The following is a 19,413-nucleotide window of genomic DNA, read 5'->3' as shown; positions in this document are numbered from 1 at the left end:
TGATCTAAAGTGAATATCAGTTATATTGGTGACTTTATCCTACGTTTATAAATATTTCTGAACAGACATTTGAGAGTACTCAATTGTTTACTTGATTTTGTGATTTAATCTGTACTTAATTTCTTCCCCTTATGGTCATTTGAAAGATTTGTAGTATTATTTTTTTATATATATAATGGGTTATACTGTGTATTTAATATGTTTAACATTTTTTGACTTACCAATTTCAAGAAGTGAAAGAGATGTTCTAGGGTTAGTTATGAAAATAGAATAGTGCTGACATGAAGAGTAATCTATTAATAATCTTCCTAAACACATCCAGCCCAAAAGGAAAGAATACAAAATCACCCATAGACCACAATTCCATAGTTCTAGGAGACAGTGACAATAATGTTTATTTACAAGTAAATGAAGAAATACATACCTGAGACTTACAAAGTCCCACCTTAGAGTACAGAATTGGAAACAAAGATATCATTAATGAAGTTTCATTCTCAGAAAGAGAGTACTCTTCTATGATCTGAAATGGTAAGAACAATTCTGTGATCTAGTTGGCTTTTGGTGATTAGCCAGAAAAAAAAGTCTTGGAAAGTCTGGGAGACCAGGAGTGGCAGTCTTAGAAAGGTGGGATTCATGGAGAAGAAGATATTTTGGAAGGGAGAGATACCCCTTGTTGGCTTAATCATGGAATAAGGAACTGAAGGATGGAAGAACATAAAACAAGATAAAAGAAATGAAGCAGAAGTAAGAGACAAAAAGAAAAAAGTCACCATGATTAGGGAAATAGTACTTTCAAGAAACAAAATAGTCCGCCCTTGATTTGAGAAATTAACCTCCCCTGACATTCCCTTTATAGGCTTTCCTGCTATTACAAGTCTTAAAAAAAAGAAAAAAAAAAAAAAAAAAAACTTTTTTTTTATTTTAGAATTTAAACACCAAAATACATTAACTGTAAATTGTTGTAAGAAAGATAAAGAAAATGAGAATAAAAAATTTTAGCAGAAGGTGTGAAAATACCTTCATACACTCACATATTATAACAGCACATGAAGCAAATTTAGTAATGTAACAAGCAGAGGAGGACATGAAAATAAATGGAGATAGAGGAAAATGTAAGACCTATTAAATTTCAGGAAAGATACAGAATAAAAAAACACTTTGGAAATAAGAATAAATTGTGAAGTCTGAATATACCTACTCAGAGAGTTTGATAAAGAATACAAGGGGCTGAATAAAGAGATGCAAATTAAACAGGAAAAGAAGCACTTGAAAAGTAGAAACAAAGTAGTAGATAAAGAAAAAAGACAAAAAGTATACACCATAAATATAATTAAGTCTTCCAAAAAATAGAAACAACCACTATGTAAAAAGAACTCATATTTAATATTAAATAAATTTAAGACAACTTTTCAGAAATCAAATACAAAAGGACTTAGGACCTGGGTCTCAATGAGGAAAATGGACTGGAAAGATCAATCCTGAGACATAACCTTTTCAATCATTAAATTTTGACATGAAAAAAACATTGGGGGGGGGCATTCAGGCAAAACATCACATAGATGAAAAATAGAGAAAAAAATAATTTGCCATAAAGTGACCTAATAAGATACTTTAAAATGTATAGCCTTCAGGGCAACATTTTTTTATAAAAAAGAAAGGAAGTTTGATCCAACAGTTTTCTTTTCAGCCAGATTTTATTAAAAAAAAAAAATCAGGACTATAAAAAAAAACCACACAACTATTTCCTACATAAAATAAAAACCTTTACATATTTGGTTTGCGAATATTGGGAGATAATACCTAGCTGAGGAGGATAGTTTCAGTAGATTACATTTGCATAAAACTTTACCAGGACCAATTTCCACAGAAAAATGTGAAAGAACTACCTCCCTCACCATAACAAGAAAGTTTTTGAGAAGACAATTTCTGAATATAGTTCCACAAACTTTCAAAGATAAGATACTCTCAAAGCTGTTTAACCTGTTCTTAGTCATAAAATAGAGAAGAGAATAATCTCCAAATTCTTTTCATAAAATAACGTAACATTGATACTTATACCTGACAGAGACTGTATAACAAAACTAAATTACAACTCAATCATACCATAAAAATAATAATTACCATAAAAAGTTCCTAAATATTATCAAGAAAACCCAGCACAGCAGCAGTTTAAAAATAATATTAAGATGAGCACTAGAGCTTTTTCATCAATGAAAATTGATTCAATATAATAATAGTCAACACCTCAGTTTATCAGTGTAGAGGAAGAATGGAGAAAAAATTAAAAACATTGCTATAGATATTTTAAAAGCATTGACAACACTATTTATGATGAAAAAAAAATACAAGTCAGTCAATGAATGCTTTTTACTTCTCTATCATATATAAGAAAAAAATAGCATCTTTCTTAAGGATGAAAAAATAAAAGCATTCTAGATAAAATCAGGATGTAGGCAAGCTCATAATCCTCATTTCTTTTTAACATTATCTAACCCACTCAAGCAATATAGAGCAATTAGAGGCATAAGAACGAACTTTATTTGCAGTTAAAAGCCCCAATAGTATTGGTATGAAAAAGATATAAGATGATTTAATAATGTAGCAGGATATGAAATTAACATAAAAAAATCTGTCCTCATAATCTACACCAGTGGTTCACAGTGGAATGCAAATTTGCCAACCCCTTTCAGGAGCACTGCGGGGGTAGGGAGGAGGTGGGCATTGACAAAGTCTGGAAAAAATTTTGATTATCAGAGTGGTAGCAATAACGTTGAGGTGGCTGCCTGAATTTGAACAGCATCCAGGAAGGCTGCTGCTAAACATCCTACAGTGCATTGGACAATTCCTACCTCCAGGACAAATATGCATCTAGGCCAAAAAGGCAACAATGCTAAGGCTGAGAAACTTTGATATATACTAACAGTTAGATGATATAATGGAAATGAAGGAACATTTACAGCAATAAATTAAGTAGAAAATATCTAAAACAACGATTTAAGAGTGAAGATTTATCATGGAAATTTAAAAGTGCTTCTAAAAATGAAATTAATTTCATCGAATGGAAAGATATTCAGTATTCTAAAAGAAGAATGATTCTCATAAAAATTTTAGTTCTCTTTGAATTACTAAGCAAATTTAATGTGACTCCCATGAAAGAAGCAAGAGATTTTATTTTTCTGGAGCTCAACAAACTGATTAAAAATATAAATAAATAAAAATGGGATATAAAAAGAGAAAAGAATAATCAGAAAAACTGTGAATAAGTTTTATAATATATATATCATATCACATATCATAAAAGTGACACTTATAAATCATTGAGTGGAAGATAATATTCATGTGAGTATAAATAATCCCTATTGATTATAAATACACACAATCATGATGAAGTAAAATTTTTGCTTCTAGTATTTTTGCCTGAATTTAGAATCCAAATCATAAAAACCTCTACAGCTACCAGTTTAGAGGAAAGAAAAGGAATAGGATCAAGTCAAATGGAAAAAAAAAAATTAGTCGAATTCAGTGTGTGGAACAGGCTTTAAGAGAATGATTTGCTTTCTTCATAAAAGATATTAAAAAGAGAGAAATTATCCTTATCAATTATATATATAATATGATTTTATATATGGTCTTTGTTTAGATCATATATATATCTTTATATATATAATATATATATATGTGTGTGTGTGTGTGTGTGTGTGTGATCTTTCTTTAGATCATGTATATGATCTAAAGAAAATGAGAGACATATAATGCAGACCGAGACACAGCCTGCAGGTTGACTCCAGGTCTAGCTAAGGTCAGTCTAAATCGGCTGACTCCCAACTGATGAGAGAGTTTTTTAAATGTTGTTTTAAGTCATTGTGTTTCTGTTACACAATGCCAATAGCTAAATAGGTGAATGTCATGATAATGAACAAGACTCTGGAAAGTTTCATGGATGGTGGTGCCAACAAAAGTATCAAGAGTATGTGAGGCAAATGTACATGTTATTGAAGATAAACTTCTGTCCTTCCATGATGCAAGGAGTTCAATAAACTGTATGTAACATTAACGGACATGAATTTGAGTGAACTCCAGGCGATAGTGAAGGACAGGGACGTGCTGGCATGCTGCAGTCAATGAGGTCACAAAGAGTCAGACACTACTTAGCAACTGAACAACAAGAACAAATTTCATGTTACTGGTTTGTTTCCTCAAGGACAAATAACATTAGAAACTCAGTTTGGGGTTCTGTTGTTAGCAGGTGATCAGCCTTAGTAAGTAGAAGTCCATATTGGTAAGCAAAGGCTGCATCACTTTTACCATGGTCTCTTTCCTCCATGAGTCTGATAAGCAAACACTGAGAAGGGCAGAGAAATAGCATCCTTTGCAGTGTTGTCCTTTGGCAGCATTTGCATAGAAAATACATATCCTCACCCAAGGGTACATTTTGACTGTCCAATCATATACTCCACCCCAACTCTCTTTGCCCGCATCTTGTTCTGCCTGTGGTTTTGATAATCCAGCCATGTCACTGTGTAGATCCATATTTCTGGTTAATTCTTCTTCCAGGAAACCAACAAACAAATGTCTTGCTTGAAGTTCTGCCCATGGTGGGATTTGGAGCTGCCGCTGTCTTTCTGGCCCAAGTCAAACTGTAATGTCGCTTGAGCATGGAAGAAAATGTATGTATTAAAGATTGATTTATTTTTGTTATCAGCTAGTCATAGAAAACGCTCCATGTGGTTCTGGGTATAGATTGAGAAGAAAAATACTTGATAACATTAAATTGATGGTAACCTTAGAGGAATTTGGTCTTGTTGTCAGAGAATGGTCAACAAGAAAGAGAATACACACAAAAATTGTACATTCAAATCTAAGGAGTACATCAATTTCTACTAAGTCTCTAAATGAGAAGGTGTTAGACCAGTGCTATGAATTTTTGAAAAAAATAATTGACTGCACAATCACAAATTATTCCATTGAGGAAGAATTTTGAAAGATATTGAAATATAGTCACCTTAAACGCTTGATGGGGAAAAAAGCAGGGTTTAAAATTAGAAACAAAATACCCAAAGAGCTTGTTGTGATTTTATAAAGAACTCTGTGTTAAGCTCAGATTGAATATTTTTATATAAAACCTGAAAAAAAAATAATCAAGACTCAGTCACATCCCAAATAATGACCTGACATATATGGGGAAAAAAAAAAAAACAACAAAAACTAACAAAGGATAAGAAAGATGATTTTAGTTATGCTCAGAGGAAGAAGAGCCAGAAAGCTGTCAGCTCACTCCTTAAAAAATATGTTATAATGCTAATGATGGCACTGAGAAAAAAAATTCCACCACTCCTGTTGTGCTCTCTTTTTCCTTATTAAAGAAAAGAGTCACACTGGAATAGAAAATTTAGCATTTGCTATTGGTAAGATGAAATTAAAATCTAAACAAAGAGGAGAATTTGCAACAGTGCAACTCTACTAAATTATATTTTGTATTCTATACTGTATGAATTAAATTCTGAGGCACTAAAAGATATGACAATTTAAATGAAGAATCATCACCCCTAAAAATTAGTAAAGAGGATAGGATAAATTAGATAGTCAAAGGCATTTACAAGTTTTGAGGCCAAATGGAAGGCATATTCAGCAACCAGAGATCTTGATGCCAGTTTTGAATAATTTCTCTGAGTCTATTAATAAAAGAGAAGTGTTGGAACACCTATAAAGGAGAGTGGTGATGATGAGGAACTAATATAATCTCATTAAATAAGTCACACTAGGCTAGTTCAATTGTCTTTTTTGATATGGTTATGAGACTGTAAGCTCAGGGAAGTGCTGCAGACAGTGCAAATGGTTTTCAGCAAGCTGTTTGACAGACTCTGTTGTGTAAGATGGAGAAATGTACACAGCAGGACAAATAGGGTGAATGAATATAACACATATCAACAAACAAGGCCCAAGTTCAAGTCATTCTGACATGTTCTGTGATCTTCCCCTGGTGCTCTTCTTTAATGTATTTCTATGAGCTGGATGCAAATTTTGATAACATCCTCACTAAATTTGTTCAGACACGGAGTTGGAAATAATAATAGATATTCTGTATAACAAACTCAGCTTTCAAAAAGATATCTGCTGGCTAGGAGGATGGATTAAATGTGAAAATTTATAGTTAAAAATGGATTGCAATGGACAGATTAAGCAAAAAAAGGAAAACAAGCAGGAGGAGGGAAGACGTGGAACATAAATGAAGGACACAAAAATGTTAATGGTGAAAAATAGCAATTTTAGTGAGAGGTCAGGTTAACATAAACTGAAAAATAATCTATAAATTTCAACTAAAGCATATCTTTATTTTAAATAAATTCACCCCAAAATGGCTATCCAATGAATCATGCCTCCTAGCATTCCTAGGATCCTTTAACTTAAATAGATCCCTCAACTAGAATTTGTGCTGGCCCCAGTATTTAAGATAAACTAATAGTGTGTGTCTAATGCAACACTGAGATGACTTTTCAGGCTAGAGAGAAAAAAAACTTGCAGGTTTGCCTTAGTCTCATGGCATGGTCACTCTGAATTGTAAGTCTGATAACCCCGGGATGATGATGCAGTGTGGTGTCCAAGTTAGCTTCTTTGAGTTGACAAGCCAGGCCAGATATCATTCATGTAAATGGAAAAGCATCCATTTGACCCCAACTCTAGCTACTATCTGACAACAAACTTATGTGAGAGCCTGGAGCAATAACTCTTCAGCTGTCTGTCGGTCCCCAGAACCATGAAGTGTAATTGTAAATTGTTGTATATATATGCTCAGTTTTAGAGTGTTTTTTATGTAGCAAGAGATAGCTGGAATGGCCCCAAGCTGTTTTGAACTTAGGCTGCACTGGTATAGTTGTATTCCTATTTAGAATAGTAATGGCAGGGGTTAGAGGTAAAGAGTGGTGAGTGGAATGTCCCATTCTACTTATTTAAGACCATACAGCACTTCATTTCGAGGACTGGACTTTAAGAACTTTACTCACAAATTGAATTTCATCATAAGTGAGGAAGAGTATGATGAGAAGAGCCATTTTGTGTAAAAAAATGCCAACCAGCTAAAAATGTTTAGCTTAGGAAAAGAATAAATACAGATAAGGTAAAAATGTATCTCCTGCTTTTCCTAGGAGAGTTTCAGTTTCTGCCTGTTGCCTCAATGTTTCTCCTATTTAGCAATGAATCACTTTTTCATTACATTAAAGTAATCTAGAGTGGGTTAATTTTTCCCACCATGTACTTAAGAGTTGCTACCATGGTCTCATCTGATAATGTATGAGACCTTTGTATTGGATGGAATTTTTGTTCTGACATGTAGTTTAATTTGGAAAAAAAAAAAAAGATCAGCAAATACTTGAATCTTCTCTCTAACTTTCCAAGAAACCATATCACCAATGTTTCCCCTTCAGAAACAGAGCATGTGGCACCAACTGACAAAGCTAAGTCGCCCCAGACACAGGTGCAACAGAATAGCTAAATTCTCTAGACTCAGATTATAGTCAGAAAAATATTCAGCATGCACTGACCCTACCAGCAGTGGAGCTATGTTCTGAGAGATCAGTTTAGTCCCTAGGTTATAGTCCATATGTCAATTAAAAATAAAAAGACATTGTAAGTTACAGCTACCTGAGACACACATGAGAAATAGAAGCTGAGCAACACTGTTGAGGAACTGAAGCACGGGGAGAAGCTTGAATATCCTTGATAATGTGTTTTTGCCACTTATTTTATGATGCAAACACATGACTTATATATTTGGTAACAACAATGTCTACTGAAATAAACATACTTGATATTGATACTTTATTAGAAAGTATTTGTTAAGTAACAAATTAAGAAATACCTTTTGTTACTCAAGAAATTTGACAGTGTGTCTTGTACAGTTTATCAAAAGTTGGTGTTTCTAAAGGAGGGCTTTGAACTATCACTTACAACATGTAATCCAGATAACAAAAATCTGTTTAAGAAGTATCAACCTCCTCTTTATAATTTGAAAGTCATTGTCAGAATATAATGACAATAAAACTACAACACTAATATCATGGTTTAATTTGTACAGCATCAGATGCCACATTTACACATCACACTGTAAAGAATGATTTTTCATTTAGATCAAGTGACTAGTCTTCCAAGTTAATTTTGCTCTTTTTTTATTCCATATTTTTTGCATGTAAGAAAAGTGAAGACAAACTTAATATGGCTATGTTAGAAAGAGTTTAAACAGTTTGCTGATACAAGTTATATCAGTGACATCAGGTTCTTCAAGACTAGTTTCAGCAATGATTTGATTTTCATCATTCAATACTTATAATGGAAGATTTTAGAAATTAATTCTGACAAGGATAAAATATCTGATATCATTGTGAATATTATTATAAATTCAATTTAAATTTTGAATATTGAAGATAAAATTATTTTTTCATAGAAATAAAAATAGAAACTTGAAGGAAACTTTCTGGCTACAACTATGTTCTTACAAATACAGAAGCAAAAATTTGTGGCAGAAATGTATTTGGAACTAGTTTAGTGTTCATAGATTTCCTAATTGTATCTAGAAATTTTACAATATTGTCAATGAAAATAGAAGCTGTACTTTCAACTCTAACATGTAAAGAGTTTAACAACTGTTACCTCCATACTTAGAAGAAAATAGCTGAAAAAAATATAAATCAGCATTACTTGGCTTAATAGAGAACTGAGGTCACAGAACAAACTGTCTCATTAAAATATACAGAGATTGGCAAATAAAGAAAGTTGGAGCAAGGATTTACTTACCTGAAATAGAAGATACTGGAGCTATTAATATAACCTGGTAAGAATGCTTAAATAATGATTTTGATGAATTTCTGAAGGATAATTTTGAACTAGCATGAGAGTGAAAAACTGAGAACTTCAGTCTTAGAAGTGTCCCTACACTTCTGTGATTTTTATCTTCAGTAGCCACACCAGATTCTCATAGTGAGGAGTTTAGAAAATCCCTTTTGGTTCTGCCAAAGGGACAGGAGAGTGACAATATGGTCATAAGCCCATACTGCTCTCCAGAGCAAAAGGCTGCTCTAGAGGGAAAAGGCCCTCAGAGATCTCTTTTGCCTGCAGGAAATGCTGGTGCCAAATCCCAACTCCACTCTAGCCTCTCGTCTCACCTAAAGGGAGGGAGATAGGATACCATAGTTTAGGTCACATCCAGGGACGTAGACCTACTTAATTGAGACTGGATCATAACATTTTAAAATACTTTACATCCCGAGGGGGAGGAGCCAAGATGGCGGAGGAATAGGACGGAGAGACCACCTTCTCCCCTACAAATTCATCGAAAGAACATTTGAACGCTGAGCAAATTTCACAAAACAACTTCTGATCGCTAGCACAGGACATCAGGCGCCCAGAAAAGCAGCCCATTGTCTTCAAAGGGAGGTAGGACAAAATATAAAAGATAAAAAGGGAGACAAAAGAGCTACGGACGGTGACCCGTCCCGGGAAGGGAGTCTTAATAGAGGAAGTTTCCAATCACCAGGAAACCCTCGCACTGGCGGGACTGGGGGAAGTTTTCGGCAATCTAACTGGGAGGAAAAATTAAATAAGGCCCACAGATTACGTGCCTAAAAGCAACTCCCAGCAGAAAAGTACCCCAGACGCCCGCACCCGCCAGCAACAAGCGGGGGTGGAACGGAGAGGAGCGGGCGGCATTGCTTAGGGTAAGGACTGGCCTGAAGACCCTGAAAGCAATCGCAGGGAGCTTTTTTTAAACGGTGGGACAAAATTAACCGGTCGGAACACACTGCCTGCGGTTCGCGAAACAAAGGGACTGAGAAAGTCCAGAAAAGAGCCGGCCCGTCCCCGCTGGAGGTAGGAGGCAGGGGGAAGGGGAAAAGGGCAAACTCAGCCCCTGAGAAGCCACCCCCTCCCACATTGCAAACAGGCCCCCGGTTCCTATCTAAAGACTTCCTGAGACCCGACTGGCGGCGCGCGCTGGGGTCGCGGAGGGAAAAAGTGCGCCGTACCCGGAGAGAGTGCCCCCAAGCCTCTGGCTGTCTGGGCCGCTCAGGCCAGGAAAGGCACAAAATGCAGGCGCAACCGAATCCGCGCTTTTGTGGAGTACCCGAAAACTGGAACCGCACTCAACGCAGGGCCCGCTCCATATAGAGCAGCCGGGAGCCTGAGCAGTGTAGACGGGGAAAGCACTGACACCCGTGAGCGGGGCAAACCCAGTGTGGCCGGTGAGTGCTATCCACACAGAGCGCTATCTGTCTGCAGCGCCCCGCCCTCCCCGTAGCAGGACTGAACTGAACTAGCGAACCTACCTCCGCCCGCCTGTGTCAGGGCGGAAATTAGACACCGAAGAGAAGGCAAACAGAAGCCAAATAAACAAAGGGAATCGCTTCAGAAAGGACCGGTGCAACAGATTAAAATCCCTGAAGGTTTTTCTTGGCAAGTTTTATTGTGAGTTTTCTAATTATGAAGCAAAATTTCTTTTCTCCACCATGCTTTACGTGATAGTATTTAAAATTGATGTGTTATTATGTCAAAAAACTGATCTATTAAAGAAGTAATTGGCCTTTCTGAGCTGATTTTTGCATCTTTTGTAATTATCTTTATTAAAAAATTGTACTTCAAAAAAATAAAAAAATAAATAAATAAATAAATAAATAAAATCCCTGAAGGTAACACCGACTACACCGGAAGGGGCCTATAGATATCTGGAAGTGTAAGCTGGAAAGAGGCGCTATCTGAAATTGAACTGAACCTACACTGACCGCAACAACTCCAGAGGAATTCCTAGATATATATGTATTTTTTTTTTAATTTATAAAAAAAAAAAAAATTTTTCTTTCCTTTTTTAAAATTTTTTATTTTTTCTCTTTTATTTTAAAATTCCCTATTACTCCCCCATTACTCCTCAACTTTCATTTTCATATATTTATATGATTTTTTTAATTAGGAAAAAAATTTTTTTTCTTTCCTTTTTTTTTATTTTTTATTTTTTCTCTTTTATTTTCTTTTAAAATTCCCTATTACTCCCCCATTACTCCTCAACTTTCATTTTCATATATTTTTATGATTTTTTTTAATTAGGAAAAAAATTTTTTTTCTTTCCTTTTTTTAAATTTTTTTTTTTCTCTTTTATTTTCTTTTAAAATTCCCTATTACTCCCCCATTACTCCTCAACTTTCATTTTCATATATTTTTACGATTTTTTTTAATTAGGAAAAAAATTTTTTTTTTTTTCTTGTTTTTCTCTTCTATTTCCTTTTAAAGTCCTCTAATACTCCTCTATTATTCCTTAATTTTCATTTTCATTTCACTATAACCTTGCCAAAAAAAAAAAAGAGAGAGAGAAACCCTATTTTTAAACCAAACTTCATATACATTTCTAATTTTTTTGTGTGTTTTTGTTTTTAAATATTGTATTTCAAAGAGTCTAACCTCTACACTAGATTTTTAATCTGTTTTTTCAGTATGTGATATAAATTTTGGACATTTAAGAATCCAATATTCAGTTCCCATTTCTATTCAGGAGTGTGGTGATTACTCTCCCACTTTTGACTCTCTGTTTTCTACCTCAGAACACCTCTATTTCCTCCTTTCCCCTTCTCTTCCCAATCCAATTCTGTGAATCTTTGTGGGTGTCTGGGCTACAGAGAACACTTTGGGAACAGATAACTGTGTAGATCTGTCTCTCTCCTCTTGAGTCCCATTTTTCTCCTCCTGCTCACCTCTATCTCCTTCCTCCCTCTCCTATTCTTCATGTAACTCTGTGAATCTCTCTGGTTGTCTCTCACAGTGGAGAATCTTTTCACCATTAACCTAGAAGTTTTATTATCAGTGCTGTATAGTTGGAGAAGTCTTGAGACTATTGGAAGAATAAAACTGAAATCCAGAGGCAGGAGACTTAAGCCCAAAACCTGAGAAAACCAGAAAACTCCTGACTACATGGAACATTAAGGAATAAGAGACCATCCAAAAGCCTCCATACCTACACCAAAACCAACCACCACCCAAGAGCCAATAAGCTCCAGTACAAGACATACCATGCAAATTCTTTAGCAACGCAGGAACATAGACCTGAGTGTCAACATACAGGCTGTCCAAAGTCACAGCTAACACAAAGACCCATCGCAAAACTCATTACTGGACACTCCACTGCACTCCAGAGAGAAGAAATCCAATTCCACGCACCAGAACGCTGACACAAGCTTCCCTAACCAGGAAACCTTGACAAACCAATCGTCCAACCCCACCCACTGGGTGAAACCTCCACAATAAAAAGGAACCACAGACCACAAGAATATAGAAAGCCCACTCCAGACACAGCAATCTAAACAAGATGAAAAGGCAGAGAAATACCCAACAGCTAAAGGAACGTGAAAAAAGCCCACCAAATCAAACAAAAGAGGAGGAAATAGGGAATCTATCTGAAAAATAATTTAGAATAATGATAATAAAAATGATCCAAAATCTTGAAAACAAAATGGAGTTACAAATAAATAGCCTGGAGACAAAGATTGAGAAGATGCAAGAAAGGTTTAACAAGGACCTAGAAGAAATAAAAAAAAGTCAATTAAAAATTAATAATGAAATAAATGAGCTCAAAAACGCTCTGGAGGGAACCATGAGTAGAATAACAGAGACAGAAGATAGGATAAGTGAGTTAGAAGATAAAATGGTGGAAATAAATGAAGCAGAGAGGAAAAAAGAAAAAAGAATCAAAAGAAATGAGGACAACCTCAGGGACCTCTGGGACAATGTGAAACGCCCTAACATTCGAATCATAGGAGTCCCAGAAGAAGAAGACAAAAAGAAAGGCCATGAGAAGTTACTAGAGGAGATAATAGCTGAAAACTTCCCTAAAATGGGGAAGGAAGTAGCCACCCAAGTCCAAGAAACCCAGAGAGTCCCAAACAGGATAAACCCAAGGCGAAATACAAATTAACAAAGATCAAACACAAAGAACAAATATTAAAAGCAGCAAGGGAGAAACAACAAATAACACACAAAGGGATTCCCATAAGGATAACAGCTGATCTATCAATAGAAACCCTTCAGGCCAGAAGGGAATGGCAGGACATACTTAAAGTAATGAAAGAGAATAACGTACAACCTAGATTACTCTACCCAGCAAGGATCTCATTCAGATATGAAGGAGAACTCAAAAGCTTTACAGACAAGCAAAAGCTGAGAGAATTCAGCACCACCAAACCAGCTCTCCAACAAATACTAAAGGATCTTCTCTAGACAGGAAACACAGAAAGGTGGTGTAAACGTGAACCCCAAACAACAAAATAAATGGCAACGGGACCATACCTATCAATAATTACCTTAAATGTAAATGGGTTGAATGCCCCAACCAAAAGACAAAGGCTGGCTGAATGGATACAAAAGCAAGACCCCTATATATGCTGTCTACAAGAGACCCACCTCAAAGCAAGGGACACATACAGACTAGAAGGGCTGGAAAAAAATATTCCACGCAAACGGAGACCAAAAGAAAGCAGGAGTTGCAATACTCATATCAGATAAAACAGACTTTCAAATAAAGGCTGTGAAAAGAGACAAAGATGGACACTACAGAATGATCAAAGGATCAATCCAAGAAGAAGATATAACAATTATAAATATATATGCACCCAACATAGGAGCACCACAATATGTAAGGCAAACACTAACGAGAATGAAAGAGGAAATTAATAGTAACACAATAATAGTAGGAGACTTTAATACCCCACTCACAACTATGGATAGATCAACTAAACAGAAAATGAACAAGGAAACACAAACTTTAAAGGATACAATGGACCAGCTAGACCTTATTGACATCTATAGGACGTTTTACCGCAAAACAATCAACTTCACCTTTTTCTCAAGTGCACAAGGAACCTTCTTCAGAATAGATCACATCCTGGGCCATAAATCTAGTTTTGGTAAATTCAAAAAAGTTGAAATCATTCCAGTCATCTTTTCTGACCACAGTGCAGTAAGATTAGATCTCAATTACAGGAAAAAAATTATTAAAAATTCAAACATATGGAGGCTAAACAACACGCTTCTGAATAACCAACAAATCATAGAAGGAATCAAAAAAGAAATCAAAATATGCATAGAAATGAATGAAAATGAAAACACAACAACCCAAAACCTATGGGACACTATAAAAGCAGTGCTAAGGGGAAGATTCATAGCATTACAGGCCTATCTCAAGAAACAAGAAAAAAGTCAAATAAATAACCTAACTCTACACCTAAAGCAACTAGAGAAGGAAGAAATGAAGAACCCCAGGGTTAGTAGAAGGAAAGAAATCTTAAAAATTAGGGCAGAAATAAATGCAAAAGAAACTAAAGAGACCATAGCAAAAATCAACAAAGCTAAAAGCTGGTTTTTTGAAAAAATAAACAAAATTGACAAACCATTAGCAAGACTCATTAAGAAACAAAGGGAGAAGAACCAAATTAACAAAATTAGAAACGAAAATGGAGAGATCACAACAGACAACACTGAAATACAAAGGATCATAAGAGACTACTGCCAGCAGCTCTATGCCAATAAAATGGACAACTTGGAAGAAATGGACAAGTTCTTAGAGAAGTATAACTTTCCAAAACTGAACCAGGAAGAAATAGAAGATCTTAACAAAACGATCACAAGCAAGGAAATCGAAACTGTAATCAGAAATCTTCCAGCAAACAAAAGCCCAGGACCAGGTGGCTTCACAGCTGAATTCTACCAAAAATTTAGGGAAGAGCTAACACCTATCTTACTCAAACTCTTCCAGAAAATTGCAGAAGAAGGTAAACTTCCAAACTCATTCTATGAGGCCACCATCACCCTAATTCCAAAACCAGACAAAGATGCCACAAAAAAAGAGAACTACAGGCCAGTATCACTGATGAACATAGATGCAAAAATCCTTAACAAAATTCTAGCAAACAGAATCCAACAACATATTAAAAAAATCATACACCATGACCAAGTGGGCTTTATCCCAGTAATGCAAGGATTCTTTAATATCCGCAAATCAATCAATGTAATACACCACATTAACAAATTGAAAGATAAAAACCATATGATTATCTCAATAGATGCACAAAAAGCCTTTGACAAAATTCAACATCCATTTATGATTAAAACTCTCCAGAAAGCAGGAATAGAAGGAACATACCTCAACATAATGAAAGCTATATATGACAAACCCACAGCAAGCATCACCCTCAATGGTGAAAAATTGAAAGCATTTCCCCTGAAATCAGGAACAAGACAAGGGTGCCCACTCTCACCACTACTATTCAACATAGTTTTGAAAGTGTTGGCCACAGCAATCAGGGCAGAAAAAGAAGTAAAAGGAATCCAGATAGGAAAAGAAGAAGTGAAACTCTCTCTGTTTGCAGATGACATGATCCTCTACATAGAAAACCCTAAAGACTCTACCAGAAAATTACTAGAGCTAATCAATGAATACAGTAAAGTTGCAGGCTATAAAATTAACACACAGAAATCTCTTGCATTCCTATACACTAACAATGAGAAAACAGAAAGAGAAATTAAGGAAATGATACCATTTACCATTGCAACAAAAAGAATAAAATACTTAGGAGTATATCTACCTAAAGAAACAAAAGACCTATACATAGAAAACTATAAAACACTGATGAAAGGAATCAAAGAGGACACAAACAGATGGGGAAATATACCGTGTACATGGATTGTACACAGTACAATCAATATTGTCAATATTGTCAAATCAATATTGTCAAAATGGCTATACTACCCAAAGCAATCTATAGATTCAATGCAATCCCTATCAAACTACCAACGGTATTTTTCACAGAACTAGAACAAATAATTTCACAATTTGTATGGAAATACAAAAAACCTTGAATAGCCAACGTAACCTTGAGAAAGAAGAATGGAACTGGAGGAATCAACCTGCCTGACTTCAGACTATACTACAAAGCCACAGTCATCAAGACAGTATGGTACTGGCACAAAGACAGAAATATAGATCAATGGAACAGAATAGAAAGCCCAGAGATAAATCCACGAACCTATGGTCACCTTATCTTCGACAAAGGAGGCAAGGATATACAATGGAAAAAAGACAACCTCTTTAACAAGTGGTGCTGGGAAAACTGGTCAACCAACTGTAAAAGAATGAAACTAGAACACTTTCTAACACCATACACAAAGATAAACTCAAAATGGATTAAAGATCTAAATGTAAGACCAGAAACTATAAAACTCCTAGAGGAGAACATAGGCAAAACACTCTCCGACATAAATCACAGCAGGATCCTCTATGACCCACATCCCAGAATTTTAGAAACAAAAGCAAAAATAAACAAATGGGACCTAATGAAACTTAAAAGCTTTTGCACAACAAAGGAAACTATAAGCAAGGTGAAAAGACAGCCCTCAGATTGGGAGAAAATAATAGCAAATGAAGCAACAGACAAAGGATTAATCTCAAAAATATACAAGCAACTCCTGAAGCTCAATTCCAGAAAAATAAATGACCCAATCAAAAAATGGTCCAAAGAACTCAACAGACATTTCTCCAAGAAAGACATACGGATGGCAAAAAAACACATGAAAAGAAGCTCAACATCACTCATTATCAGAGAAATGCAAATCAAAACCACAATGAGGTACCATTACATGCCTCAGATGTATAGAACAGACTTGTGGACTCTGTGGGAGAAGGCGAGGGTGGGATGTTTCGAGAGAACAGCATCGAAACATGTATATCTAGGGTGAAACAGATCACCAGCCCAGGTTGGATGCATGAGACAAGTGCTCAGGCCTGGTGCACTGGGAAGACCCAGAGGGATGGGGTAGAGAGGGAGGTGGGAGGGGGGGACCAGGATGGGGAATACATGTAAATCCATGGCTAATTCATTTCAATGTATGACAAAAACCACTGCAATGTTGTAAAGTAATTAGCCTCCAACTAATAAAAATAAATGGAAAAAAAAATAAAAAATAAAATACTTAACATCCCAAACACCTTACAACCACATTAATAAGACTGCAGTACAATGATGGATTATAGCTAAAAGAGTTATGAGACAGGATTTGAAGAATTCTTAAGGAAGTAAAAAGAAAGGAGAGGAAAGTAGAGAAGCTTACCTCTAACACCTATAGCTATAACAAAACATTAAAACACCCCAGATCCTAGTTAGATTACAACTAAAAGCTAATTATATCAGTATCTATTGTCCCTAAAAATCACATTCTTATATAAAGCAAAACTTATAAGCCATGTTAAAAGGGAAAACAAAACACAATCTGAAGAAACAAAGCAAGCATTAGTTCCAGACTCAGGTATGAATCAGAATTAGGAATTTTCAAGGTGAATGTAGAGCAACTATAATTAGTATGTTGAAGGCTCTAGTGGAAAAAGTAGACAGCATGCAAGAAAAGATTGATAATATAAGCAAAGAGATGGAAATACTAAGAAATAATCAAAAGGAAATGTTAGAAATTAAAAGCTCTAAAAGAAGAATGACTTTGATTAGCTCCCAGTAGATTAAACACAGATGAAAGGAAAAAAAAAAAGTGAACTTGAAGATAAAAGCTTCCCAAACTGCAATACAGAGATTAAAAAAAGAGAGAAAAAAAAACAAAACAAACAGATACAAAAGAAAACATCCAAGAATTTGGGAACAATTTCAAAGATACAACACATGTACAACCTGGATTCCAAAAGAAAGAAATATCAGAAGAAATATTTTAAAGTAATAATGGGAGAGAAAATTTGAAAATAAATAATTATTTTCTGAAATCATGCAAACAAGAGGAGATTGCAGTGAAAGGCCTGAAGCATTGAGAAAAAACACCAATAACAAAAACCTTGAATTCTATATCCAGAAAAATCATTCTTCAAAAGTGAAGTAGATTCTTATAGATAACAAAAGATTATGGAATAGAATTCACCACCAGTAGAACCTCCCTGCAAAATTTTTCGAATTATACTTTATGTATTTATTTATTTACTTCTAAAACTACAGAACAATTAATTTATAACTTTGGATTAGTTTCTGGTGTATAGCAAATTGATACCGTTATGTGTGTGTGTGTGTGTGTATTCTTTATCCATTCATCTGTCAATGAACGTTTAGGTATTTAGGTTGCTTCCATGTCTTGGCTATTGTAAATAGTGCTGCTATGATCATTGGGGTGTGTGTGTCTTTTCAAACTAGACTTTTCTTCTGATACATGACCAATAATGGGAGTGGGGGATCAAATGGTAACTCTCTTTTTAGTGTTTTAAGGAACTTCCATACTGTTCTCCAAAGTGGCTATACCAATTTACATTCCCACCAGCAGGGTGGAAGCTTCTTTTTTCTCCACATCCTCTCCAGCATTTATTATTTGTAGATTTCTTGATGATGGCCGTTCTGACTGGTGTGAAATAATACTTCATAGTTTTGATTTGCATTTCTCTGATGGTTACTGATATTGAGCACCTTTTCATATGCTTTTTGTCCATCTATATGCCTTCTTTGGAGAAATATCTGCTTAGGTCTTCTGTTCATTTTTTGATTCGGTTGTTTGTTTTTCTCTTGTTATATAAATTGTTTATATATTTTGTAAATTAAGCCCTTGTTGGTCACATTGTTTGCACATATTTTCTCCCAGTCTCCAGGATGTCTTTTCATTTTGTTTGTGGCTTTTTCTGCTGTACAAAAACTTATAAGTTTGATTAGGTCCCATTTGTTTATTTTTGCTTTTATCTTTATTGCCTTGGAAAACTGGCCTAAGAAAGTCCTGGTATGATTTATATCAGAAAATATTTTGCCTATAGTGTCTAGAAGGTTTATGGTGTCATGTCACATTTGTTTTAAGCCATTTTGAGTTTATTTTTGTGTATGGTATGAGATAGTGTTCTACCTTCATTGATTTGTATAAGAATTGTTTAAAAATTATTTTTTAGGGAGAAGGAAAATTATGTCAATCAGAAGCTCAGATCCACATGCAGAAAGGAAAAGCATTCAGGAAAGAATAGACACGGTAGGATAATTAATTTTTTTTCATGTTTTAATAGATCAAAATATGTGTTTAAAATAATAGCAATGATAATATATTAAGTGATTATAGTGTATGAATAAGGTAAGTTAATGACAGCAGTATTATGATGATCAGGTAGCCTGATTGGGGTACTGTCATAAAGCACTTTCACACTACCTGAAATAAGATGTTATTTGAAAGTAGACTTAGATTAGTTATAAATGAATATAGAACACTGTAGAACAATGAGTAGATTTTTTAAAGTTAGAAATAAAATAAAAGAAAATAGAATCATAAGAAATGCTTATTTAAAACCAGAGAATGCAAAATATGAGTGGGACATGAGGAGAACAGTACAAAAAACTGAAAACAGGCACAGAGTTCATAAATGTTGTATGACCG

At 35.0% G+C, this 19,413-nt stretch overlaps 1 long non-coding RNA gene across 1 annotated transcript; it reads left to right on the top strand.

The window, feature by feature from the left end:
- The first annotated feature begins 4,173 nt into the window (after positions 1-4,173).
- On the top strand, positions 4,174-19,009 carry LOC110148498 (uncharacterized). Its single transcript, XR_002317183.2, has 3 exons — positions 4,174-4,259; positions 4,555-4,667; positions 18,938-19,009. It is a non-coding gene; the product is annotated as an uncharacterized lncRNA (long non-coding RNA).
- Positions 19,010-19,413: the final 404 nt, after the last annotated feature.

Source organism: Odocoileus virginianus, chromosome 14 (genome assembly GCF_023699985.2).
Source record: "Odocoileus virginianus isolate 20LAN1187 ecotype Illinois chromosome 14, Ovbor_1.2, whole genome shotgun sequence".
Classification (NCBI taxonomy): domain Eukaryota; kingdom Metazoa; phylum Chordata; class Mammalia; order Artiodactyla; family Cervidae; genus Odocoileus; species Odocoileus virginianus.
Note: the sequence above shows the minus strand (reverse complement) of the source record. Positions and strands in the feature narration are given on the sequence as shown.